The sequence below is a fragment of the Nuphar pumila genome, chromosome 1 (genome assembly GCF_984573655.1).
Source record: "Nuphar pumila chromosome 1, dmNupPumi1.hap1.1, whole genome shotgun sequence".
Lineage (NCBI taxonomy): Eukaryota > Viridiplantae > Streptophyta > Magnoliopsida > Nymphaeales > Nymphaeaceae > Nuphar > Nuphar pumila.
In genome coordinates, this window is record NC_143249.1 from 86,683,718 (window position 1) to 86,711,482 (window position 27,765).

Genomic DNA, 27,765 nt, shown 5'->3' on the forward strand with positions numbered 1-27,765 from the left:
ACTTGCCATTTGGCGACTCGTCTGCTGAGGAAAGATTGCTCCAAGATGTATTTGAGAGGATTGAGTTTGGATAAGATTTTGACTTCAGATGCCAGCAAGTAGTGTCTTAGCTTCTGACACATCCACACCAGAGCTAGGCAGGTCTTCTCTATGTGAGAGTATTTCTTTTCATAGTCTATGAAAGTCTTATTCACATAATAAATAGTATGCTCTATCAAGCTGCCTTCTTTGTATTGCGCCAAGAATCCGCCGCATGCGACTTGATTGACTGAGATGTATAGCAAAAGAGGTTTTCCCAATTCTGGCGGCTTCAAGATAGGAGGATTGAGAAGATACTTCTTGATCCGATCGAACGATTGCTGACACTCCGGTCCCCATTCGAACTTCACTCCTTTTTTGAGCAAGTGGTTGAAAGGTTCGCATCTCATTGCCAAATTGGAAATAAATCGCCGAATTGATTGTATATGTCCTTAAAGGCTACGCAATTCTTTGAGATTCTTCGGGGGTGGAATATCAATGATAGCCTTTGCTTTGGCTAGGTCGACTTCAATTCCCTTTTTGCTGACCAGAAAACCCAACAATTTGCCTGATTCGACTCCAAAAACACACTTTTGTGGGTTAAGCCTTAACTTGTAAAGAATGAGTCGCTTAAAGACTTGGTCAAGAGCTTCTAGGTGATCTTCTTCCTCTTTAGATTTCACAAGGATATCATCGTCATACGCATCCATGATTTTGCGCATCTGATCGTGAAAGATAACGGCCTGTGAATACCCCAAATTTTTCAAAATCTTTTAAATATTCCCTTTTTGCCCCTAAATTCATTTTTTTAGCAAATGAGTCATTTTAATCTAAATTCCAATTCATTTCTCAAGTTTTTACTGAAATTAAATTCATTTTATATGTTTAAATTGATTTCGGATCTGGATCTATTGTTCAGATCCAAATCTGAGTCTCATTGTTCAAATTCTAAATTAAAATTATAGAAAGTACCAAAAATAGTTTTAAATAGCTCGGATAATCCATCCGATATCCGTTTGGATCCATCACGTTGTATTTCTCGAGTCGAGTTTCAAAAACTCGAACATTTTCTCAAAACTTGGGTCCAAACCCATCCTTCTGAAGAATTTTCCCAAAATAAACCTGACTTTTCAGAAAAGCTCTGCTTTTGTAAATATTTTTGAAATTTTGTAAAAAAGTAGTCAAAAATCCTTAGTTTCTAGAATTTTGCCTTCAAAAAGTACAAAAAATATATATTTAAGAAAAGAACAAAAAAATAAGAAAATCAAAAAATCCAAAATTTTCAGAAACTATGTAATCTACCCTCTTTTCTTTTAACTTTTTGTTAAAACTCTCTCTTGAAACCTCTTTTTGAAAAACAAAAACCATTTTTTTAGGAAATTTCTGAAAAGGATCCCCCTCTTTGCAAATTGAAGAAAGTAGCAACGGCCCTCCTCCTGTGCGCCCTCCATCGCCTCCTCTCCCGCTGGAACTCCCTCCATCTCCAACAAATCCTCTCTGGAAGACTCTTCTTCATCTTTAAGAGGAGATCACGCAGGGGAAGCAAAGGGTCGTCCTCTACCCCTCCACCTTCTTCTCCTTCACGAATCCGTCTTCACCTCTCCTGGCTCAAGATTTCCAAGCAATCCGATTGGTCGAACATCAGGGAAGTGTAGGAACTACAGGAGCTTGCATCTCAGAAATATAAGAGGTCGTTCGTTCCGAAACATCCACAAAACGAGAGTTGCGATTACAATAAAAAAAAACAGAGCCTCCACTAAAGCCCTGATCGGTCATCAGTAGAACTACAGGGGCAGCAATCTATTCTTCCATCTCTCAATTGAAGCAAACAAGGTAAGAATCCATCTCTCGTTTCTGATTTTGGATTCCTTTTGTTCTGGCCCCATCGAAGCACTACCGTGATATCAATTTTGTATATAACAAACATTGATTCACGCATATTGTGCAACATCAAGAGGAATCTTTGGATTCCAACATCTCATTCCTGTAGTTGCAGGTTTTTCTTTTCTTTTTCTTTTTCTTTTTTTTTGTTTTGTTTTGTTTTGTTAAATTTTCCTTTCATTTTGGTCTTCTGTCGGATTTTGGATTTCTCATATGGCCTGCTATATTGTGTAAGTATTTCTCACCCATTTCATTTGCACTCCACCATCGGATTTCATTCATGGACATTTATTGCATTTTATTTAAACCGTGTTTTACTCTATCATAATCGATCATCCCCTGCATCTCATTTGATGTCTTGTTTCATTCTAATCATCCTATTTCATTTTTTTTCTCTTCTTTCTCATTTTTCCATTTGTGTGTTGATCTTAATTTCATGTTTGTATCGTGATTTCTCTCCTTAATAGTTGTTTTCTTGCTCTCATTTTAAATTGCCCATTATATTTTCAGCCTTTATTCGCATTTTTTTTTCTTTTTTTTCTTTTTCTTTCTTTCTCTTCATCTTTAGTTCTGATTAATGTTCAATTTTTTGGTTCATATCAGTCATTGCATCGCTTTTACTTAATCAGCTTCCACATCCAATTGTCGTGAAAGCCCTGTTTTACTTGCTGCGATTTTACTGTAAAAGCCTTCTTGCCGTTAGGATACCCTTATGGGTCTGCTTGCATACAGTGGCCTTAAGATTTAGTCCCATGAAGTTTCAACTCATGTATCGTTGGGTGGGTATCAAGTGGTGTCCTGGAGTTGGGATCAAAAGGTTTGTTAAAGATCTGTTGAGGTTCACGCATGAAAGGTGCATTACGGGAAAGATGATGGATTTGAAGAGAAATTGATAGTTTCAGTCATGACCCCTTAGTTGGCTCTCGGTTCTTACCTTCTGGAAGAATTAGGCTTGGATCTCAATGATGTTTTGAATCAAAAGTTACGAAAAGCACAGGGTATGTTTTGTATGTTATCACGCACAGAACATATAACAAATCCTGGGAGTTTCTGCTCCAAAAACAAGCATGTACCTATATGTCTGTGTTCCATGGAAAAGGGTCCTGTAAGCAATCGTGTGAGATTACAAGCGATGAGCCAACTTATTCACCCCAGGTAGCATCACCTCTCTCTCTCTCTCTTGCTAAACTTCATGAATATGTGCTGCTTACAAACAACTTATCATTACAGATTTTTTGTTTGTTGTTAAATATGTCTATTTCTGTCTCTTGATGGAATTTTACAGGTACTATGCAATAACACTTCTTGGTCAAGTACTGTATTTTTTTTTTGTCACTAATCACCTATTGATCTGACTTATGTCCATTGATATGCTTGAAACACTCCATCATTCTTGTATATAGATTCTGATGCCACAATCCCCACATTGATTTGCTACTAAGTGTTGATCACATTGGAGGAAGGTGACCTCCTGTTTACAGTGTCAAGGGATGATTAGTAGTTAATAATGAGAGTTTCGTATGTTGTGATTTCATCTATTGATTCCCTGCATATTCATGGTAAGGAAATTTTGCTAATTGTTGAGATATTCAATGCCAACCAGACATCCAACAAGTTGCCAAGATTGAATGACAGTGTTGGCCTGTGTTGCATGGCCTTACAGCACATAAATTTTGAATCAAAAGTTACGAAAAGCACAGGGTATGTTTTGTATGTTATCACGCACAGAACATATAACAAATCCTGGGAGTTTCTGCTCCAAAAACAAGCATGTACCTATATGTCTGTGTTCCATGGAAAAGGGTCCTGTAAGCAATCGTGTGAGATTACAAGCGATGAGCCAACTTATTCACCCCAGGTAGCATCACCTCTCTCTCTCTCTCTTGCTAAACTTCATGAATATGTGCTGCTTACAAACAACTTATCATTACAGATTTTTTGTTTGTTGTTAAATATGTCTATTTCTGTCTCTTGATGGAATTTTACAGGTACTATGCAATAACACTTCTTGGTCAAGTACTGTATTTTTTTTTTGTCACTAATCACCTATTGATCTGACTTATGTCCATTGATATGCTTGAAACACTCCATCATTCTTGTATATAGATTCTGATGCCACAATCCCCACATTGATTTGCTACTAAGTGTTGATCACATTGGAGGAAGGTGACCTCCTGTTTACAGTGTCAAGGGATGATTAGTAGTTAATAATGAGAGTTTCGTATGTTGTGATTTCATCTATTGATTCCCTGCATATTCATGGTAAGGAAATTTTGCTAATTGTTGAGATATTCAATGCCAACCAGACATCCAACAAGTTGCCAAGATTGAATGACAGTGTTGGCCTGTGTTGCATGGCCTTACAGCACATAAAAAAAAATGTGGATGAAACTGCAGTAGGGACAATACCTCAAGTTGTCCGACTCCAGATGTCGATACTACAGAGGTCTTTGCTTCTAATTATGGAGTAAGGCTGCCAATTGTGAATATCATAACTGGTTGCCTAGTTGGATGTCACTAGGATTATCTCAAACCGATGGAAGTATGTTTTAGCATTCTAGTTCCAGACAACAAAACACTTTCTGTTTTATACAGTACGAATCATACTGAAGTTGGTGTGAGACTTGATCTTTTGATATTAAAGAAGTGGTTAAACAGAAGCACGGGTGCTTTAGCAAGATTGATATTCCCTGCAATTTTATTTTGAAGTGTTGTTCCTACTGCAACTTTTGAGAAATTGGAATGAAACTGATAAGGGTGTTTTATTTTTTTTGCATTTATTTTCCTTCATTCCTGTATTTCAACTTTTAAACAGTTGACAATATGATTTTAATGTTCAAAATTTTTAATTTGTCATATTCCTACCCACATTTTAGTTCAAATATTGCAAATATTCTGTGTAGACATGCATGTGATTATAGTCTTTTTTTTTTTCCAGCAAAATTGAAATAGTTGACTGTCTCTTGATTCTTCTGCATGCTTCCTCTTAGTTCTTTAAATTTTCAAAATTTTTGAACCTCTGCTTCTGTGACACCCTATTTTATTTTATCTACAGATTTGAATGTCCAAAACTATATTCCACAACGATAAATGAGCACGCAATGTCTCATCTGCACCTGCTGAGGTGATGGTTGTTCCATCTGGGATTTGTAATAAGCAGAAAACTCTAGCAATGTGGCCTTTTAGTTCCCCAATTTGGTTATCGATGGGTGTCTCCATATGCAGAGCTGGTCCTGGGCTGTAGCCATGACTGCTTATAATCTCCTTCTGGTGCCTGTCCTATTCCAGTGCACACACCACTTCACACAGCACCTACTTGCTGAAACACAACAGCACCTACTGGCTGTAGCTCATAGCACCCATCCTCCATAAACCACTGTGTTTTGCCACAGTATAAAGGTGGATGTTATATTAACTCAGCACCTCTTCCACCTACCATCCATGGCAATCACTTGCTTTTAGCCCAACTGCAACACTACAGCACCAGTGGGCTGCTTTCCCACCTGCATATCTTAACATATTAATGTTCATGATAAGGATTACCTCTGGAATTCATATGTAGAAATCGATGGATAAATACATCTATTATGTTGTACTTCTCATAAGCTATTGATATATATACATCTACCTATACATACATACACCCATATGTATATATATGTGTACGTATGTATTTACATATATGTGCCATCTTTCCATCCTTTTCATCATATCTTTTCACTATTTGATTTCCATACATATGTGATTTTCCTTCTCTTTTCATTACTAACCCGGTTGTTTTGTAGGAAACATGTGGAAAAGGCCATTATTTGAAGTTGAAAATTTGATTTTATGAATTGTAATAACTAGATTTAAATGAGAATTTACATTCCCTGCTTTAGGTAGAATGAATGAGCATTGTAAATATCATGAATTACTTGTTTTTTATGCATTTTTGCCTTTATTTCTCAAATTCTCACAAATGGCAACACGAATGGCACGTGCACCAAATCGTAAGAGGTAAATTGATCCTAAGTTGATGATTTACATCAACGGCCATAGTCGGGATGTAAACAAGACTTAGGATTTTTATCTTTTACGAAATAACACTGGATCCACACTGGATCCGTTTTCAAAATTCATCATATTTTCCTTAAATATTTTCTTCTTTTATCAGAATTTAACTTAAAATTAACTCAAAATATATACCAATGGCCATAGTCAGGGTATATTAAGAGTTCATTTCATTTTAAATTCTATAAAAGCACCAAATGTATTTCATTCTTCTCTTGAATTTAGATACAGATGGTTATATAATACATTCAATGACCATAGTCAAGGATGTATTATATCTTCAATCTTATTTTAATTCGTCTAAAGAATGAAATAGCTTTTCAAAAATCCAAATTCAAATTCTTCAAATTCATTCATCATTTAGGATAGAATTACATCATATTTTCAAAATTCCTTTTTCAAAACTTCCAGTGATGTTAATATATCCTTCAATCAACCTTCAATTCTTGTAAAATCCAATTCATCTTTTTCATTTTCAATCCTATTTCATTTTCAATCTCAAAAGTCCAATTTAACTTTGAGATTCAAATTTCATTTTATATTTAAAAATTCCAATTCAAATCAGATTTCAAAGTTTAATTTGGCTTTGAAATTCCAAACTCAATTTCTATTCAAAACTCCAATCAAAGTTCAAAGTTCAACTTTGAGATTTTTTTCACCTTCTAAATTCCAAATTCAAACTTCAAAATTCAAGGTCTAAATTTGACTTTGAAATTCATTTGTATATTCAAGATTCAATTTTTAAATTCAATTGGAAATCCTGATTCATCTCCTGATCCCAAATTCTAATTTCAAAATTCAAAGTCCAAATTGACTTTGGAATTCACTTATATATCCAGAATTCCAAAATCTAAATGAAATTTCAAAGTTCAAATTAACTTTGAAACTTCTGATTCATCTTCAAAAAAACTCAAAACCAAGTTTATCTTCAAATTCAAAATCAAAGTTTGAGATTGATCCTGAATCTCAAAAGCTTGGCCTTTTCTAAATTTTAAATCTGGGTTTTCAAGACCCAGATCCATATTCAAAAGTCCCATGTAGACTTTCAAAGTCCAAATCCAAAGTTAGATCAACTTGGATCCAGATTTCTAAACACAATCTCTACTTTTGGATCTTAGACTCCAGATCCAAATTACATCTTAGATTCCAGACCTTGGACCCAATTCCATTTAGGATTCAGAATCCAAATTCCACTTTGGATCTCAGACTTCAGATCCAAATCCATCTTAGGGTCCAAAACCCAATTTTACATCGGATCTTAGATCCCAGATCTTAAATCCATTTTAAGATCCAATTCCATTTCAAAATTTAGATTTCAAATCCAAGTCCATTTCCAGATCTCATTTGAACTCCCTAAATCCATTTCTATTCTTAAATACCATTTGATTTTCTCAGATCCATTCTAAGATTCAAATTCAATATCACTTCAAAACTTCATCTTCTTCTCCTAAATCCATGATTAAATTCAAAGTCCATTTCTAACTTTGAAACTTCATTTTCAAAGCTTCAAATCATTCTTTCTCAAAATCAAGATCTATTCTTCCAAACTCTGATTTATTTCAAAGACTTAGAACTTCTCTGATCTATCTCAAGTTTTAAGTTAGATTCAATCATTTCTTCACTCTTTTACCAAGTTCTTCTCAGAATACTTAGAAATTTTCAAAACATCTTTCAAAAAGAGCATACATCCTTGCATTGCACAAGTATGATTCTTTGTGCATTTAGAGTTAGAATAAATTCTTAGATAATATTTAGGCAAAGCAAAAGGCATGAATTCGACCCTTGGTTCGATTACCCCTGGTAAAGGCGCCAGGAACGGTCGAACCTCGTACCAACGAGCGAATCCCGTCTCCCAGTTTTCCCGCAAATATTTCAAAACGGAGGCGAGTTATTTCTCAAATAGTTTCAAAATTAATGTCAAGTGAGACCCCGCAAAAGAGTTCCTCTCTCTTCTCTTCTTTCTTTTCTTTTCTCTTCTCTCTTTCTTTTCTTTCTTTTATTCTTCTCCCTTCAAAAAGGAGGAAAATAGAGAAAAGGAAAAGAGAAGGAAGAGAGAGAAACCACCAGAGAGGAGGAAAAATTTTGTGATGATCACAGTTTTGGCGACCGTGATGGGACTCGTCCCCGTCTGGTCGAATTATGCCTTCGCTTTGCCTTAATATTTTCTAAGTCTTTATTCTTCTATGTCAGCTTTATTTCCATGCAAACCTTAGGAGCCTAGACTCTGTCCTAAGCTGACATCACTGCATATAGGATCTAAGTATGGTTTGGTAGGACTATATTGAGGAGATTATATCCATGTTCACATTAGATCTAGGTTTTAAATACAACTCTCCTCAATATTAGGGATTGAATGCAAAACAATGTATGCAAGTGTATGCTTCTCTTCATTTTAAATCTATCTCTTTAGGACTTGCATTAGAGCCATCTGATTTCTTGCATGTTGCACATATTTTGAAAACCTCCTTACCTATATTGTCCCGGTCTTCACGTTGCTGGGCTGTCTCACTGAACCATAGTTCGGGAGAGAGCCTCACAACTGGACCACTTATTTGGGTTCGCGCCCCCCTACCACGTACCTAAGGGCCATAGTCCGAGGTATATCGGTAGGTGCTCAAGGATGTTGGGAAGCCCTTACCTTAGAACCGGAGAAATATCTTATATGCCACGTACTTCGAGCTTCGGCTTGAGTATATCGGCATACCTTGATTGGAATCAGATGATCTGAACCATAGAATTAGGATTAAGGTCCTATCAACCATTTCAAATTTGCATATAGAGTCAGCTTTAGGGAGTGCTGTTTGCGCATCTTTTGTTTGTATATCTGTGATATTTTTATATATATGTCTACCTTATATTTTCCAAAACCCTGGGTATATATATTTCAAAATTTCCTCTTTGTTTTTAAAACCCAGGTGTATTTTTCTTTCTCTTCTTCTTCTAAAAATTCTTCAAAAAATTCTTCTGATCCTGCCTGCAAGTTCTTCAAATTTTAAATCTCTACCATTTATTCTCAAAATTTCATTTTCCTTCTTATTTTCTTCTTCTGATTTTATAGTCTTGTTTATATTTTCATAAATGAAATCTCTTTCTGTCAAGAGATATCCTTTATAAATAGCATTTTTTTCATGTTTTTGTTGGTTACTCTCCCTCGTAGAGTAAAACAACGCAATTGTCACAAAATTTATGGCGATTCAATCCCTAGTAATGGGATACAATCTTTTAGATTTCAACCTAAATCCTCCCTCTTGTCAAAAATTTTCCAAAAAAGTTTCTTTGGTCTAAAAACCTCCACTTTTCTCTACAGAGAGAGCGCTGATATTAAAAAAATGGTTACGACAAGAGCGGGAAAAGAAACAGTTCCTCAACACAGCGACAGTGAGGCGGAAGGGATGAGCTCCCCTAAATCAGTCAGGGGACAGAGTCAGAATAGGAAAGATGACATCGACCCCGCTATGTATGATATGTTTCAAAAGATGATGGCGAGGATGATGTCGGAGCAAGCCAAGGCCAAGCTGAAAGAGGCAGTTCCTAAGAGCAAGCTGAGGAAGAAGCCTGTAAAAAAGCAAGTCAGAATCATCAGGAAGAAGGTACAGCCGGACACTACTTCGGAAGAATCGGAGTCAGTCGATGAAGAATCGGAAGAGGAAGAGCAGATCGTCTACAAACAGAATCCTCCAAAACAATCAGTAAAGATAGCTGCAGAAGAGCACGAATCCGTCAATAAACCCAAGTCTGGGGCCCTAGCAGAGGACCTGATGAGCAAACATATGAAGGAGATGAATCGAGCAATCAAGGATATTCAAGCCAAGGGTAAGGGCAAGCAGACCTACACTGGCAAAGATTTTTACGATGGTCTAGATGGGGACGATAACCTGGAGAATCTTCCTCGCAAGTTTCTCAAATTTGACGGGACTGGCAACCCTAAAGCTCACTTAGCCACATTTTATGCAGAGTGCAGCCGTTTCAGAAAAGACAATAGAGCGTTGTTTATTTGCTTTCCCCGCAGTCTGGAGGGTGTAGCGGCCAGATGGTATGCCGATCACATCAATCCTATTGAACTACGAGAGTTCGATAAGGTAGTAAATATGTTCATCGAGCGCTTCTTATTCAACACTGAAGCCTCACCCACATTAAATCATCTTTACAACCTGAAGCAAGGCGAAACTGAAAGAGCAAGGGATTTCATTCACAAGTGGAGGAGCACCTGTAATAAGATGAAGGTACCCATTCCAGAGGAGCACGCATTACAGGTGATCCTCAACAATTTCTCTCAGCCCATAAGGAGCCTCATCACCACTTCCCCGGCGAAATCCTTCATCAAGTTAATTGAGCGAGCTGAATGGCTCGAAGCAGGGATAGAAAGTGGGCTTTACGAGGGCATGCCTCTGGTCAAGAATGTCCAAGACCAAAAGAAGAAGGCGCAGTTCGCTCATTCAGTTGATGCCTCCTGCAATAATCTTGGCAGCAGCAGCAAAGGAAACAAGAACAACAGTGGCAGTGGCCCGAGAATAGATCAGAACAAGGGGCAGAAGGAGAAATCCTTTAAAAACAGTGATAAACCGCTTCCAATTGGCCTTCAACAAAAGGGTGATCTTCAAGAGAAGCCCAAGTACATCAAGTGGGAGAAAGATCGAGTCTTCACTCCATTAGATCAAACTTTGGAAGCAGTTCTGGATTACCTTTTAAAGCACGGGATGATCAAACTCCCTAAAATAGCGGATCCTCCCGTAATCTTGGGAAAATTCAAAGATCAGTTCTGCAAGTTCCATAGAGCAACGGGGCATGACACAGAGCACTGCTTCGTCCTCAAGCACATGATACAAGACTGCATTGATAGAAGTATTTTGATAGAGGATGAGGAAGAAGAGCGCCCAACAGTCCTGACAGAACCATTCCCGGACCGCTCGAAGAATTGATAAAGCCAAAGTTTTTTGTTTGCTTTCGTCTCTTTTTGTCAGTTGTCTTGTAGGGGCTAGTCAGCCCAGTCTTCTATGAATCTTTTCCTTTTTAAGTTCTTGTAAATATTCAGTTGTTATCAAACCTTTGTTTATCAATGAAATGTCAATTTTTCTTTATATCTTTTGATATTCAAATACTTTCTTCTTTTGCCATACTGGGGCATTTAAATTCCTGTTCTTTTCAGAATGCGGGACAATCCTGACATCATTCATGAGAGAAATGATATTACCTATGAGGGCTTTTCAAAAATCATGAAATTTTGAAAATCTTCGTTATGACCAAAGAGTTCAAATATTCTTTGGTCCAACCTTTGTCAAAGATCAACCCTCGTGTTGATCATATCTTCAAAAATAAGTTTTCGAACCATTGCATTGAAAATTCAGAACTCGTGTTAATCCTATCTTCCAAAATAGATTTCAAACCTTTTATATTTAAAAGATCAATCCTAGTGTTGGTCTTATCTTCCAAAATGATTTCAAATCTTTTTATTTCAAAAGATCAACCCTTGTGTTGGTCTTATCCTCCAAAATTGATTTCAAATCTTTATATTCAAAAGATCCACCCTTGTGTTGGTCTTATCTTCCAAAACTGATTTCAAATCTTTATATTTAAAAGATCAACCCCTGTGTTGGTCTTATCTTCCAAAACTGATTTCAAATCTTTATATTCAAAAGATCAACCCCTGTGTTGGTCTTATCTTCCAAGATTGATTTTTAATCATTATATTCAAAGATCAACCCCTGTGTTGGTCTTATCTTCCAAGATTGGTTTTAAAACATTATATTCAAAGATCAACCCTTGTATTGATCTTATTATCGATTTTGAACTGTTATTTTAGAAATCAGATCTGTTGTTGATCTTCTTTGTCAAAAATTAGATTTCAAACCATTGCCTTAAAAAATTGACTCTCATGATGATCTCTCATGTTTGATTTAAAGGATCAGATCTCGCGCAGATCATTCTTCTTGTGGTGGATTTTTTCCCCCAAAATAATTTCTCACTTATCTTTTAAATAAACATTTTCAGGATCCCATATGCAGGCAGGATCAGAAAAACTCCTTTTTCTCTTAAATCTTATAAATTTTTAGTTAAATTTTATTTTTATCAGTTTCATTCATTTTATTCATATTTTTACCAAGTTTATATCAGTTTTATGAAGTTTTTATCAAGTTTATCGGTATTTCCTCAATTCCATTAAATTTTATCTATTTTTTACCCCTTTCAGGTTAAGGGATAAACCTGACCCTCGTTGTCCGAGGTGTTTCCCGCTCAGGTTAAGGGATAAACCTGACCCTCGTTGTCCGAGGTTTTCCCATTCAGGATAAGGGATAATCCTGAGACCCCTCGTAGGAGCAATAACGCTACCGATGAGGATTCTTTTGTAAATACAAGTTTTGTCAATCTTTGTTAAATTTTCTAGATTTATATTAATTTTCTTTCATTAAATTTTCTTAAATTCTATTCTTTTTCCCATTCAGAATAAGGGATAATCCTGAGACCCCTCGTAGGAGCAATAACGCTACCGATGAGGATTCTTTTGTAAATACAAGTTTTGTCAATCTTTGTTAATTTTCTAGATTTATATCAATTTTCCTTCATTAAATTTTCTTAAATTCTATTCTTTTTCCCATTCAGGATAAGGGAAAATCCTGAGACCCCTCGTAGGAGCAATAACGCTACCTATGGGGATTCTTTTGTAAATACAAGTTTCGTCAACCTTCATTGATTTTCTAAATTTATATCAATTTCTCTTTATTAAAATTCCTTAAATTCTTTTTCCCATTCAGGATAAGGGATAATCCTGAGACCTCTCGTAGGGGCAACAATGCTACCTATGAGAATTCTTTTGCAAATACAAGTTTTATCAATCTTTATTGATTTCTAAATTTATATCAATTTTTTATTTAAATTCTATTCTTTTTCCCATTCAGGATAAGGGATAACCCTGAGATCACTCATAGGGGCAACCACGCTACCTGTGAGAATTCTTTTTACAAAAATAAATCAATTTCCTCAAATGTTCTACATTTTTTTCAAAGTTCTATATCCTTCTGTCTTCTCAAAGTTTATTCTTTCTATATTCCCCGTCAAGATAAGGGTTTAATCCTGAAAATTGGACCGCATACCTGGTCCACCTAAATCATAGATCATAAATTCTAAATCTTGTCATATCCCTTCTACATTCAAGTCTCAAGTTATCTCTGCACAAAATCCTCTTTCCCTTTCAGGTTAAGGGATAAAAACCTGAATCATTGTCCTAAATCCTCATCAAATGTATATTCTTTTCCCCTTCAGGATAAGGGATAATCCTGAAACCCCGGCAATCATTCCTGCTTCAATCTCTAAATATCTTAAGAATGCCGGTCTCCTTCTCGACTCTCAGTTGGAAAACTCGGTGCTCGCACTGGTTATTTTGCTAAATTTTCAAATCTAAAGATCAAGTTCAGTCCTCGTGCTGTTTGTCTCTCAGAAAGTCTCAATCTTAGATCAAATCATTAAATCAAAGGTCGTTAAATGATTAAATGAAAAGTCCAAGCTACTTCGCTGGTCGTTAAATGATTAAATGAAAAGTCCCAGCTACTTCGCTGGTCGTTAAATGATTAAATGAAAAGTCCCAGCTACTTCGCTGGTCGTTAAATGAATAAATGAAATGTCCCAGCTACTTCGCTGGTCGTTAAATGAAATGTCCCAGCTACTTCGCTGGTCGTTAAATGAAATGTCCCAGCTACTTCGCTGGTCGTTAAATGAAATGTCCCAGCTACTTCATTGGTCGTTAAATGAAATGTCCCAGCTACTTCGCTGGTCGTTAAATGAAATGTCCCAGCTACTTCGCTGGTCGTTAAATGAAATGTCCCAGCTACTTCGCTGGTCGTTAAATGAAATGTCCTAGCTACTTCGCTGGTCGTTAAATGATTAAATGAAATGTCCCAGCTACTTCGCTGGTCGTTAAATGAAATTTCCCAGCTACTTCGCTGGTCGTTAAATGAAATGTCCCAGCTACTTCGTTGGTCGTTAAATGAAATGTCCCAGCTACTTCGCTGGTCGTTAAATGAAATGTCCCAGCTACTTCGCTGGTCGTTAAATGAAATGTCCCAGCTACTTCGCTGGTCGTTAAATGAAATATCCCAGCTACTTCGCTGGTCGTTAAATAAAATGTCCCAGCTACTTCGTTGGTCGTTAAATGAAATGTCCCAGCTACTTCGCTGGTCGTTAAAATGAAAGGTCCCAGTTTTTACTGGTCGTTAAATGAAAGGTTCCAGCTACTTCGCTGGTCGTTAAATAAAAGGTCCCAGTTTTTACTGGTCATTAAATGAAATGTCCCAGCTACTTCGCTGGTCGTTAAATGAAAGATCCCAGTTTACTGGTCAAAATGTCCAAATCATAGATCGCAACTAAAGGTCACATCAAAATCTATATTGAGTGATTATTTCACAAAAAATTCATGAAAACTTTGCCAATTTGCTAAAAGCATTTGTTGATTCCAATAAATCTTACTGCACAAAAGAATTACCTCAGATTACCTCTAGTATTCTTTCCAAAAAGGTGAAACTTTTTGCGAAAAAGAGGTAAAATTCAAATCTTTTTCCTGTTGATCAACCAAAAGGATGAGAGAAATATCCTCGGTATGATTAGCGAAAGAAATATTCGATGACGTTGAAAAGCCAGAAACGAATTGATATTGATCATAGCTATGGCGCGTGTTTAAAGACAATTTTCTGGCAATTAGGCAGTGGAAATATCCTGAGCGATAGAAAGAATCCCCTCATTCATGTCTCCTCATCCACTTAGAGCTGCAATCAAGTATCTGCAAAAGGGATCTCTCAATTGTCGTCAAGATGAAGGCGAATAGGCGAGCAGACCCCTGGGGCCAAAGAAGATTTGGATCATCTACCGAGATGAAGGAGTTTGTGAAGGATCCTTCCAGGGAAAGTTCAGATCACCGTCGAGATGAAGGCGAGTGTGATGGACCTACCGACAAACCCTAAATGATATTTGATTCCTGCTATCATCAATAGACCTTTTGAGCCAATATCATCAACAAAATCCCTGAGATAAAAGAAGGATCAAAACATCTCCAAGATGAAGGAGTTTGTGACGTACCCTTCCCTGAAAAAGAGAGAAAAGTCAGGAACATCCAAAATGAAGGATGATGTAAAAGCCCGAAAAAGCTCAATGACTCAAAAAGAGTACAAAAAGATCATCATGGGAAAAACACCCAGATATCGAACTGCCTAAATTGCCAGAAGTCATCTTTTCTTATGCGAAATTCTTTTATCAATATCTCTTCACTACTTGCTTTTATGAAATTAAGAATATATCTTCTCTTCTCATATCAGGGAAATGGATAACTTCCTTGAAGAAAATCATCAGTGCTAAAATTTTGAATTTGACTCTTAAGACCGAGAAGTTAACCTCGTTGGAGGAAATACTCTAGGTAAAAGAGGGAATATCTTTGCACACATGTGCACATTATTCAAGCATTGAAGTCAATTATAAATTTGTCTTATTGGCAAAATTTTCTAGATATTCTAAGAATGAAATAAGTATTCAATATCCATTTTGATGCAATCTAGCGTTGTTTATATCTTCCAGAAGAGTTACCCCATTCAGTCGAAGTATCTCTCCTGTCCCATCACGGTTTTGAGAAATCCGTATGGTTGTTCCCACTCAGGTTAAGGGTCAAAACCTGTACTTTCTGCGAGAGTTCATTAAATTCAAAAGCTATTTTAGTCTCAGCAATGAGACGCCCAAGTTCATCCCTTTTTCAAGCTTTAGGGAACCCCATTTCATTCCTTTTTTCGCAAACCCCTTTCGGATTTGTTCGTCCAAACTCTGAAGGTCCCATCATGGTCTCTTCACTCGAGGATTCCATATGGTCGTCCCCTTCAGGTTAAGGGTTAAGCCTGAACCTCGCCCCTCGAGGTATTTTCCTTTTTCAGATTTGGGTTAAACCTGAGTCTAGTTTCGACGAGGTGCTTTCCTCCAGTCCCATCATGGTTCTTCCCATCAAGGAATCCATGCTTTGTATATCCATCCAGAATAAAATCCTACTTGAGCTTCATCTCATAAGGCGTTTTCTCAAAAATGTCCCATCAAGGTCATCATATATTCCCTTCCCCATTCAGGTTATTTCGAGGTATATTCGTCCCATCCAGGTTAAGGGCTAAACCTGAGTCATTCTGAAAAGCTGATCTTGTCTCACCCATGAGGCTTGATCAAAATTCTTACCTTTCATCATTTCGGGATCTTTACCCAAAGTCCCATCACGATTTCCTCATCTCTATTATTCAGTCATATCATTTCCGAGGATTTCGTCTTCTCCAAGCCATTCAAGGATAAAGTTTTAAACCTGAAAAACCATGTCTTTCAAATAAATTCTTCCACACCCAGTCCAGATTTGCTGACTGAGGCATTTTCAAAATTTGGAGTGTTGTCTTTGCCACTAAGCTCGGCTTTCAACCGGCTTAGTAGCAAAGAGGGGCATCTGTGAACACCCCAAATTTTTCAAAATCTTTTAAATATTCCCTTTTTGCCCCTAAATTCATTTTTTTAGCAAATGAGTCATTTTAATCTAAATTCCAGTTCATTTCTCAAGTTTTTACTGAAATTAAATTCATTTTATATGTTTAAATTGATTTCGGATCTGGATCTATTGTCCAGATCCAAATCTGAGTCTCATTGTTCAAATTCTAAATTAAAATTACAGAAAGTACCAAAAATAGTTTTTAAATAGCTCGGATAATCCATCCGATATCCGTTTGGATCCATCACGTTGTATTTCTTGAGTCGAGTTTCAAAAACTCGAACATTTTCTCAAAACTTGGGTCCAAACCCATCCTTCTAAAGAAATTTCCCCAAAATAAACCTGACTTTTCAAAAAAGCTCTGCTTTTGTAAATATTTTTGAAATTTTGTAAAAAAGTAGTCAAAAATCCTTAGTTTCTAGAATTTTGCCTTCAAAAAGTACAAAAAATATATATTTAAGAAAAGAACAAAAAAATAAGAAAATCAAAAAATCCAAAATTTTCAGAAACTATGTAATCTACCCTCTTTTCTTTTAACTTTTTGTTAAAACTCTCTCTTGAAACCTCTTTTTGAAAAACAAAAACCATTTTTTTAGGAAATTTCTGAAAAGGCGCCCCTCTTTGCAAATTGAAGAAAGTGGCAACGGCCCTCCTCCTGTGCGCCCTCCATCGCCTCCTCTCCCGCTGGAACTCCCTCCATCTCCAACAAATCCTCTCTGGAAGACTCTTCTTCATCTTTAAGAGGAGATCACGCAGGGGAAGCAAAGGGTCGTCCTCTACCCCTCCACCTTCTTCTCCTTCACGGATCCGTCTTCACCTCTCCTGGCTCAAGATTTCCAAGCAATCCGATTGGTCGAACATCAGGGAAGTGTAGGAACTACAGGAGCTTGCATCTCAAAATATAAGAGGTCGTTCGTTCCGAAGCATCCATAAAATGAGAGTTGCGGTTATAATAAAAAAAAAAGAGCCTCCACTAAAGCCCTGATCGGTCATCAGTAGAACTACAGGGGCAGCAATCTATTCTTCCATCTCTCAATTGAAGCAAACAAGGTAAGAATCCATCTCTCGTTTCTGATTTTGGATTCCTTTTGTTCTGGCCCCATCGGAGCACTACCGTGATATCAATTTTGTATATAACAAACATTGATTCACGCATATTGTGCAACATCAAGAGGAATCTTCGGATTCCAACATCTCATTCCTGTAGTTGCAGGTTTTTCTTTTCTTTTTTCTTTTTTTTTGTTTTGTTTTGTTTTGTTAAATTTTCCTTTCATTTTGGTCTTCTGTCGGATTTTGGATTTCTCATATGGCCTGCTATATTGTGTAATTATTTCTCACCCATTTCATTTGCACTCCACCATTGGATTTCATTCATGGACATTTATTGCATTTTATTTAAACTGTGTTTTACTCTATCATAATCGATCATCCCCTGCATCTCATTTGATGTCTTGTTTCATTCTAATCATCCTATTTCATTTTTTTTCTCTTCTTTCTCATTTTTCCATTTGTGTATTGATCTTAATTTCATGTTTGTATCGTGATTTCTCTCCTTAATAGTTGTTTTCTTGCTCTCATTTTAAATTGCCCATTATATTTTCAGCCTTTATTCACATTTTTTTTTCTTTCTTTCTCTTCATATTTAGTTCTGATTAATGTTCAATTTTTTGGTTCATATCAGTCATTGCATCGCTTTTACTTAATCAGCTTCCACATCCAATTGTCGTGAAAGCCCTGTTTTACTTGCTGCGATTTTACTGTAAAAGCCTTCTTGCCGTTAGGATACCCTTATGGGTCTGCTTGCATACAGTGGCCTTAAGATTTAGTCCCATGAAGTTTCAACTCATGCATCGTTGGGTGGGTATCAAGTGGTGTCCTGGAGTTGGGATCAAAAGGTTTGTTAAAGATCTGCTGAGGTTCACGCATGAAAGGTGCGTTACGGGAAAGATGATGGATCTGAAGAGAAATTGATAGTTTCAGTCATGACCCCTTAGTTGGCTCTCGGTTCTTACCTTCTGGAAGAATTAGGCTTGGATCTCAATGATGTTTTGAATCAAAAGTTACGAAAAGCACAGGGTATGTTTTGTATGTTATCACGCACAGAACATATAACAAATCCTGGGAGTTTCTGCTCCAAAAACAAGCATGTACCTATATGTCTGTGTTCCATGGAAAAGGGTCCTGTAAGCAATCGTGTGAGATTACAAGCGATGAGCCAACTTATTCACCCCAGGTAGCATCACCTCTCTCTCTCTCTCTTGCTAAACTTCATGAATATGTACTGCTTACAAACAACTTATCATTACAGATTTTTTGTTTGTTGTTAAATATGTCTATTCCTGTCTCTTGATGGGTATTTTTTTTTTGTCACTAATCACCTATTGATCTGACTTATGTCCATTGATATGCTTGAAACACTCCATCATTCTTGTATATAGATTCTGATGCCACAATCCCCACATTGATTTGCTACTAAGTGTTGATCACATTGGAGGAAGGTGACCTCCTGTTTACAGTGTCAAGGGATGATTAGTAGTTAATAATGAGAGTTTCGTATGTTGTGATTTCATCTATTGATTCCCTGCATATTCATGGTAAGGAAATTCTGCTAATTGTTGAGATATTCAATGCCAACTAGACATCCAACAAGTTGCCAAGATTGAATGATAGTGCTGGCTTGTGTTGCATGGCCTTACAGCACATAAAAAAAAAATGTGGATGAAACTGTAGTAGGGACAATACCTCAAGCTGTCCGACTCCAGATGTCGATACTACAGAGGTCTTTGCTTCTAATTATGGAGTAAGGCTGCCAATTGTGAATATCATAACTGGTTGCCTAGTTGGATGTCACTAGGATCATCTCAAACCGATGGAAGTATGTTTTAGCATTCTAGTTCCAGACAACAAAACACTTTCTGTTTTATACAGTACGAATCATACTGAAGTATGTGTGAGACTTGATCTTTTGATATTAAAGAAGTTGTTAAACAGAAGCACGGGTGCTTTAGCAAGATTGATATTCCCTGCAATTTTATTTTGAAGTGTTGTTCCTACTGCAACTTTTGAGAAATTGGAATGAAACTGATAAGGGTGTTTTATTTTTTTTGCATTTATTTTCCTTCATTCCTGTATTTCAACTTTTAAACAGTTGACAATATGATTTTAATGTTCAAAATTTTTAATTTGTCATATTCCTACCCACATTTTAGTTCAAATATTGCAAATATTCGTATGTACTGTGTAGACATGCATGTGATTATAGTCTTTTTTTTTTCCAGCAAAATTGAAATAGTTGACTGTCTCTTGATTCTTCTGCATGCTTCCTCTTAGTTCTTTAAATTTTCAAAAATTTTGAACCTCTGCTTTTGTGACACCCTGTTTTATTTTATCTACAGATTTGAATGTCAAAAACTATATTCCACAACGATAAATGAGCACGCAATGTCTCATCTGCACCTGCTGAGGTGATGGTTGTTCCATCTGGGATTTGTAATAAGCAGAAAACTCTAGCAATGTGGCCTTTTAGTTCCCCAATTTGGTTATCGATGGGTGTCTCCATATGCAGAGCTGGTCCTGGGTTGTAGCCATGACTGCTTATAATCTCCTTCTGGTGCCTGTCCTATTCCAGTGCACACACCACTTCACACAGCACCTACTTGCTGAAACACAACAGCACCTACTGGTTGTAGCTCAAAGCAGTTCTCAGTGTTGTGCCCCACTGTCCTGTGGAACTTGCAAAATTGATCCTTCCACTTCCCCATAGGCACAGGGGGATAAGCCAATCTGGGCAACTTGACCATCTCTTTTGACAACATGTACTCGAGTACATCTTCGAGTGATTGGTCTAGAAGAGTAAACTTTCTGTCGTAACTTCATCCTTCGTGTTTAGTCTTCTTGCGCAGTTTCGGTCCTTGATCCTGCTGAGGAGGCTTGCTGTATTGAGGAGCAGGCTTTCCTTTCTGATCTCCTTTGTTGTTCGAACTTCCTGCGCCATAGCAGTAATCCCTCTTCTGCCCTTTGTACTGATTTCGACTTTTGTTGTTGTTGTTGGCAGAATAGGTGAAGTGGGCTTTCTTCTTCTGCTCACCTTGAGGATTGTTCTTGGAAAATGTGAAGCCTTCGTAGACTCCATTCTCCACACTCAGCTCGAGCCATTCGGCTCGTTCAGTCAACTCAATAAAGGTACGGGATGGTGCAGTAGAGATCAATCCTCTTAATGGCTGCGAGAAATTGTTGAGAATCAATGACAAGGCGTGCCTTTCCGAGCTAGGATCTCTCATTTTGTTGCAGGCTGACCTCCATCTGTGAATAAAATCCCGTGCTTTTTCATTCTCATTCTGCCTTAGATTGCAGAGATGACTCAGTGTCGGAAGCGCCTCTGTGTTGAACAAGAAGCGTTCAATAAATAGGTTTACTACTTTGTCGAACTCCTTGAGCTCGATGGGGTTGATATGCTCAGCATACCACTTAGCTGCAACTCCTTCCAAGCTGCGGGGGAAACATAGAAATAGTGCTCGGTTGTCCCTCTTGAACCTTGAGCATTCAGCAAAGAAAGTGGCGAGATGAGCTTTTGGGTCGCCAGAACCGTCGAACTTGATGAATTTTCGGGGAAGATTCTCGAGATCATCATCCCCTTCTAGGCCGTCGTAGAAGTCCTCGCTGGTGAAGACTTTCTTGCCCTTGTCACGGGCTTGCAGATCCTTTACCACTCTAGCCATTTCTTTGAATTGCGCTTGCAAAGGTTCTTCTGCATCTCGGCTCTTTGATTTGTGGCTCCTACTTTGGCCACATTTTTGAAATGCCGGAGGCACCTCATATTCTTCATCGGTATTTTTAGTTGAGTCTGATTCATCTGAAATCTCCTCTGGCTGGATCTGCTTCTTGGGAGCCTTCTTACCCCTGTGACCGTGGAACCTTTCTCTGAATGGATTCCTTTCTGAGCTGGTCCCAGGCTGCTCATTCATCATTTTGTTTATCATTTTTCGGAACATGGCATACATTTGAGGGTCTATGCCGTCATCTTCTTGTTGCTGCTCTTGACTCCTCTCGGATCGGGGGGAACTCATCTCTTCTTCTGAGGCTGACGAGTACTGTGATGTTCTTGTTCTTTTGCCTGACCTTGTCTGAACCATCAAATGCTGTAGACGCTCTCTGCAGGGCAAAGACCTGATTAGACTCTGTAGGAATGGGTTTTTGGAAGAAATATTTGTTGAAAATATGGTAGACAATTTGAAAAAGATATCCCATTACTAGGGACTGAGTCATCGCGGGAATCACGACAGTTGTGTTGTCATTTTTTTTGCAAGACAAATAAACAACGAAAATATGCCTTGTTACCTAGGCGAGGTCGTCAAACCACAATGGAAAGAGAGAAAATTTTATAGAAATGAGAAAACATGATTTTATTGATCTTTACAAAGAGGTGGAGGACAAACAATTTGCCACCATTCATAATAGTCGGCAGATACTCTAGGACCAGGAAAGATTTCAAGAGAGACAAAGGAATCCCAGCTGTAGCGGGCAGAATGATATGCCCCGGACTATTGTGCGGAAGTGAGATCGAACTCTGTCATAGCACCCGATAACAATCGAGCTTCGATGTACTGCTGCCTCTGGGAGAACTATCGAACACATCTCTCTGGTTGGTAGTAAGTGCAGAAGAAAGGTCCCAGCAACTTGAACCGCTTGCCATAAGCGTATGTATATCTAGGAGGGGATAATTGCCGATCAAAATAGTCCCAGACAACGTCATCTTCTTGAATGCTGTCGATCATGGATCGGTACTGCGCCACTAGAAGAAGTTCTTGGCCATTGTATCTGAAAGAGCTTGCTCGGGCTGGAACATGCTGGAAAAACCAGGATTGAAGCGCGTAAATGCATCCTTCGACGAGAATGGATTCTCCAAGTGAGAATCGAGTTAGACCATGATATAGGAAAGCAAGCGCTGCCATGGCTATGGAGAGGCGATTGGTCTGCCGACTTCCCCATCTTCTCATAAGCTGGATTATTCTGATGTCCATGTAGTTTTGTCCATCTGGAAAGAGGGATAATCCTACAGTGCACAGGACTATCGCATTCTGAATTCTTTCTCTGGCTGTCCTTGATAACGAGCTGACTTCAATGAAGGTTCCATATTGGCGGTCCAACTCGAGCAGGTTAACATATTCATTTCCGTCCAATTGGATCAGGGGCCAGGATAGGCGGCCTGTCATACGAGTTAATGAATCTTGGGGGTCCAAACCCTTGACATTGATAAGAAATTGATGTTCTAAGGGATCTCCTGGTTGACCGGCTGGTTCTGGTAAACCCATGATTTCTGAAAATTCATCCATTAACACGGTCATTTCTCCCCATGGGAACCAGAAGGTGCATGTCTGTGGATTCCATCGCTCTGCCATCACATGGATTAGGTTGCCATTGATGGTCTGCTTTCCGACTGCTGACGCCAATTCTAATCCGCACTCGCTTAAATGGTCCGGGAACATTCGGGAAAAGCTTTTGAGCCAAGAATAGTACCACCGGGGAATGAAAGTTCTGGTGCTAAGGGCTCGATGTTTAGGACGACCTTGTCGCACCTCGTAGGAGATGTGACCTTCAGGAAAGATAGGATCGACTTGACTGGATGCCATCGAACTGAAAACAGAGGAAGACTTAGAATGAGACTTAATAAAATGTGGGAAATTTTTGAAAAATTTTGCAGGTAGGATATAAAAATGCAGCTGGAAATTCGAGATCCAGTAGAAAGGTAGAATGGAAAATCACCTGGAGTTTTGAAAGAAATGGAATATTTGAGAAAATCTCCCAGGATTTGAGAAAAATATCTAGTGGAAAATAAAGATATTTTGAAAAAGGCCTAATGAGTTGGAAAACATTGGGAAATATAAAGAATTGAGGAAATAACAAACATACAATCACATCCTGCACAAACATTTATGCACATTCAGCATTCCCTAAAAGGCTAACTCTAAATGCATCAATTTGAAAACAGCTGTAGGACCCTAATCCTAACTCTAGGTTCAGATCATCTTTGTCCAATCCAGTTATGCCGATATACCCGAACTGAAATCCAAGGTACGTGGCATATAATTTCAACTTCGGTTCTAAGGTAAGGTTTTCCAACATCCTTGAGCGCCTATCGATATACTTTGGACTGTGGCCCGTGGTACGTGGTAGGGGGGTGTTAACCCAAATAGTTGGCCCAGTTGTGAGGCTCTGTCCCGAACTAGGGTTCTGGAAGAGAGCCCAGCAACGTGAAGACCGGGTAATGATAGGTAATGGAGATTTTGAAAAATGATCACATGCAAGAAATAGAGGGCTCTAAATCCTAGAGAGATAGATTTTGAAAACCTTTGAAGAAGCATACATTGTTTGCATTCATATCCTAAATTGAGGAGAGTTGTATTTAGACCTAAGTCTATGTGTGCATGAAAATTTCTCCTCAATCTGGTCCTACCCAACCATGTCTAGTCTACATGCAGTCAATGTCAGCTAGGTCAAAATCTAGGCACCTAGGTTTGCATGATATCAGAAGTAAAGAGCTGACATTTTGTGAACATAATTTCGATAATTGAATTAAATCAAGCACAATTTTGACCAGACAAGGACAGGTCCCATCACGGTCGCCAAACCTGTTATCGTCGCAAAATTTTTCCCGTCTTCCCTTCCTTGCGGAAGAGAGAGGGAAATTGAAGACTTCAATTCCTTCTTTTGAATGTCCCTGCCAAACTGGAAATGAGGTTAGCTCAAATATGTGGGTTTTTCCAACATTTTCCAATAATATTATGAAGTTATTGCACTTAATTGGATATAAACCCTATTATAATGCTTCCTTGATATTTGAAATGATGTAAATGCAAAACAAATTCAGTGGAAAATAGTTTGAAATTCGAAATTGGGGTCAAAATGACCAAAATACCCCTAATATTTAAGTTATACCTTTAAAATCAGGGCTTTTGAAGGAAATTTTGGTAAAATTGAGATTTTGAAATTCGAATTGAATCAAATGATGATGAAATGCAGTATGAGGCATGATGACATGCTGCTAAACACATTAAGACTGTAAAACCAGAATTTAACATTTTGCAATTTATCCAAAATAACGAATTTCGCTTGTTTTTTGCTTGGATTTGGGTCCCGCGGGACCCTGTTTTGATATTATGGCTAAACCAAGCCTCAAATGAATTCCAAATGCTGTCAAATTTGGTATGGAGCATCTACCTATCCTGAAAAACAGCCTAGAATGCTAAAACTCATGAAATGACATGGTTTAGATACTAAAATTTAAAGAAAATCCTAAAATGGACTAATTTCGCCTACGGACCCGAACCAAATACAATGCTTAATATGATAATGCAACAATTACACCATTAAAACCTCTAATATTTTGCAGACTGCTAAAGGACCCGAAATCAAACATTTTTTGTTTTTAAAGCCTCGGGATTTGAACTACGGTGAGTTCGGTAACGGGTATTTGGTTCTGTCGAAGGTAAAATTGACCTAATCTGATATAAAATGCTAAACAAATAGAAAAAAACTATGGAAATTTCTGATATTTAACTGAGATACTCAAGACAAATAAAGGGACAACTTTCATGTTTAAGACTTTGTCATTTGATCAACCGAATCACAGATAAAAATACAACTTTTCATGCTTGAAGCAACAGAACAGATAAATGTAACAAAACAGAGGACTGACAAGAAAAATCCTAAACAGATCTTAAAACTGTTCTAAAAATCAAATACTTTCAGTTTCAAATATAAGACATCCCGAACATGACATTCATTTTTTACAAATTCGGATTTGGAGCAATACCCAAAGAGAACCCATCTCCTTAATTCGATCCAAGATCTCAGGGCCCAAATCAGGCTCTGACACGTGTCCCAAACTCTCAGATTTTTGTCATACATAAAAAGACATCATAAAAATCTGAGAAAATCATGTTAAAAACTAGACATTCTCCCGAGTTCATAACATATTTTGGATCGAAAATAGGACCTAACATGAGAGAGATCTCGATTTTACAAGTCAGAAATGAGTTTTTAAAACGCATCCCGGGTAACAAAATCTGACTTACCATTTTGAATGTTTACCATAGTAAACGAATTCAAATCCTTCCGAATTTTTGGTACATTTTTAGGGACACATAAGATCAAATTCCACGATTTTGTTAGGATTTTTAATGAAAACTAAATGCATAAAATGACATGTGGACTGACTGACAAAAACATAGAGTTACTGAAACTGAGCAGAATTGAAATAAATACCGAATTAAACCTAATTAACTTATAAAACATGCTATATTAATGAAATAAAATATAAATTAAATTTAAATAAATGCATGAATGCTAAAAATCATCAAGGAAGCATAATTATATTTTTTTGATATACGTTGTTTTGTGAGAATAGCTCAATCCATCCCTCGGATGAGCTCTTTCTTCAAGCGAAAATACACATCAAATCATGATATTATGAAATCAAGAGGAAAGGAGGTGCACCTTGTATTTTTATGCAGCTTTGAAACTATCGAAATGGACGCCTACCCACGGTCCCTTTCGTCCTTCGGTCCGAGCTTCAGGTGGTTCACGAAAATCGACCCACGTCTAGATCAAATCGGCCACGGCACAAGCAAGGTTGGTGCTTCACTGCACCTTCTCCACTGAGCTCAAAAGGGGGCGTGAATTCCAAAGTTCAAAATCGTGTTCTGAAGAAAATCTAGGTTGAATTTCAAAGTCCAAAAGGAGCTCTCCCTAGGCTGGGCGTGGGGCCTTGTATTTGTAGCCTTCTTTTGAAAATTTCGAATTTCAAACAGGCTCAATCTGAGCCCTCCATGTGGCGCCATCTCAAGGGGTGCTATTTTGATTTTTTTGAAAAAATAAAATGAGAATTTTGTGGGTGAGACACCTCAGCAGAGTTTGAAATTTTTCAAAATTGGGGTTTGCTTGATTTTCTCTGTAGGAGCTCTCCATATGGCGCCACCTCAAGGGGTGCTCTCTTGGAGTTTGAAATTCAAACTCCTACTTTTCTGAAGGTCCTCCTATGGCGCCACCTCAGGGGGCTTCTTTTATAAAAAAATAAAATAAATATCAAAATGGAGCCAAGTGGGGTTCTGGAATGGCGCCACCTCAAAAGAGTTTCTGAGGTGTAAAGTTGGAAACAGTAGGAGCATGCCATGTGGCGCCACCTCTGAGGAGTTTAAATGTTCAAATTTATGCTTTTTCTGGAGAGAGCAGAGGCTGACATTTGGCGCCACCTCAGAGTGGCTCCACACTACCATGTGGCAAGAGAACAGGAATGGAAGAAGCAGAATGCGCCACCTCAGAGGGAGGTTGTTTCTACTTTTTCTGATGCAGGGAGGTCTGGACATGTGGCAGTTCAGGATGATTCTGCTTTTGACAAGTGTCAGCTGGCTGGAGGAGTCTTCTCAAATGGCGCCACCTCAGAGGTTGTATTTGAAATTCAAATGAGGCTGGCTTCTAGAGGAATGGAGGGTGGCCATGTGGCGCCACCTCAGAGTGGCTCCTACAATGCCATATGGCAGGAGGGAGGAACAAGGAACACGTGGCGCCATCTCAGACCAGATGGAAAAAGTAAAGTTCAGGATTTGCGCCACCTAGGCCTTGTTTGAAAATTTTTGAATGGTTACTTTTTCTGAAGAAGGCCAGGAGTGACACGTGTCCTCTACTTTTTCTGAAGGAAGCTAGGAGTGACATGTGTCACTTGCTTTTTTTTTAGAAGAGCAGAGAATGACACATGTCACTTGCTTTTTCTGAGGAAAGGAGAGAGTGACACGTGTCTTCTGCAGGAGACACACTTCCACTGGCGCCACCTCAGGGGAGACAAACTTTACTTTTTCTGAACATGACAACCTATGACACTTGGCATCTCATGGTGACTTTGGAATGACACATGGCACAGGGTGAAGATGGTGGGCACTGACATGTGGCATGGAATGAAGGAAATGTCTAATGACATGTGGCGGCTTCTTGAGGTAGCCCCACACTGACACTTGGCAGATAAATGGGAGGAGAGAGAAAAGACAAGTGGCGCCAATCCAGGGGACAAGGCTCCTATATTTTTGGGTTTTTCAAAGTTCAGTTTTTTCAAAAGAAAAGCCTATGTGACACCACCTCAGTGTGGGTCCCACATTGCTTCTTTATTGAAATAAGGACGAGACAACAAAACCTCTTTTTGGAATTTTCACAAAACCTGGACTAATTGGTAAAATAGAAATTTTGAAAAGAGTTGGGCCCTGTAGGGCGATTTTGTAAAAGACTGATAGTTGAAATAGCTGACAAAAGGGCAAAATCTGAGATAAGGCGGCTGAAAT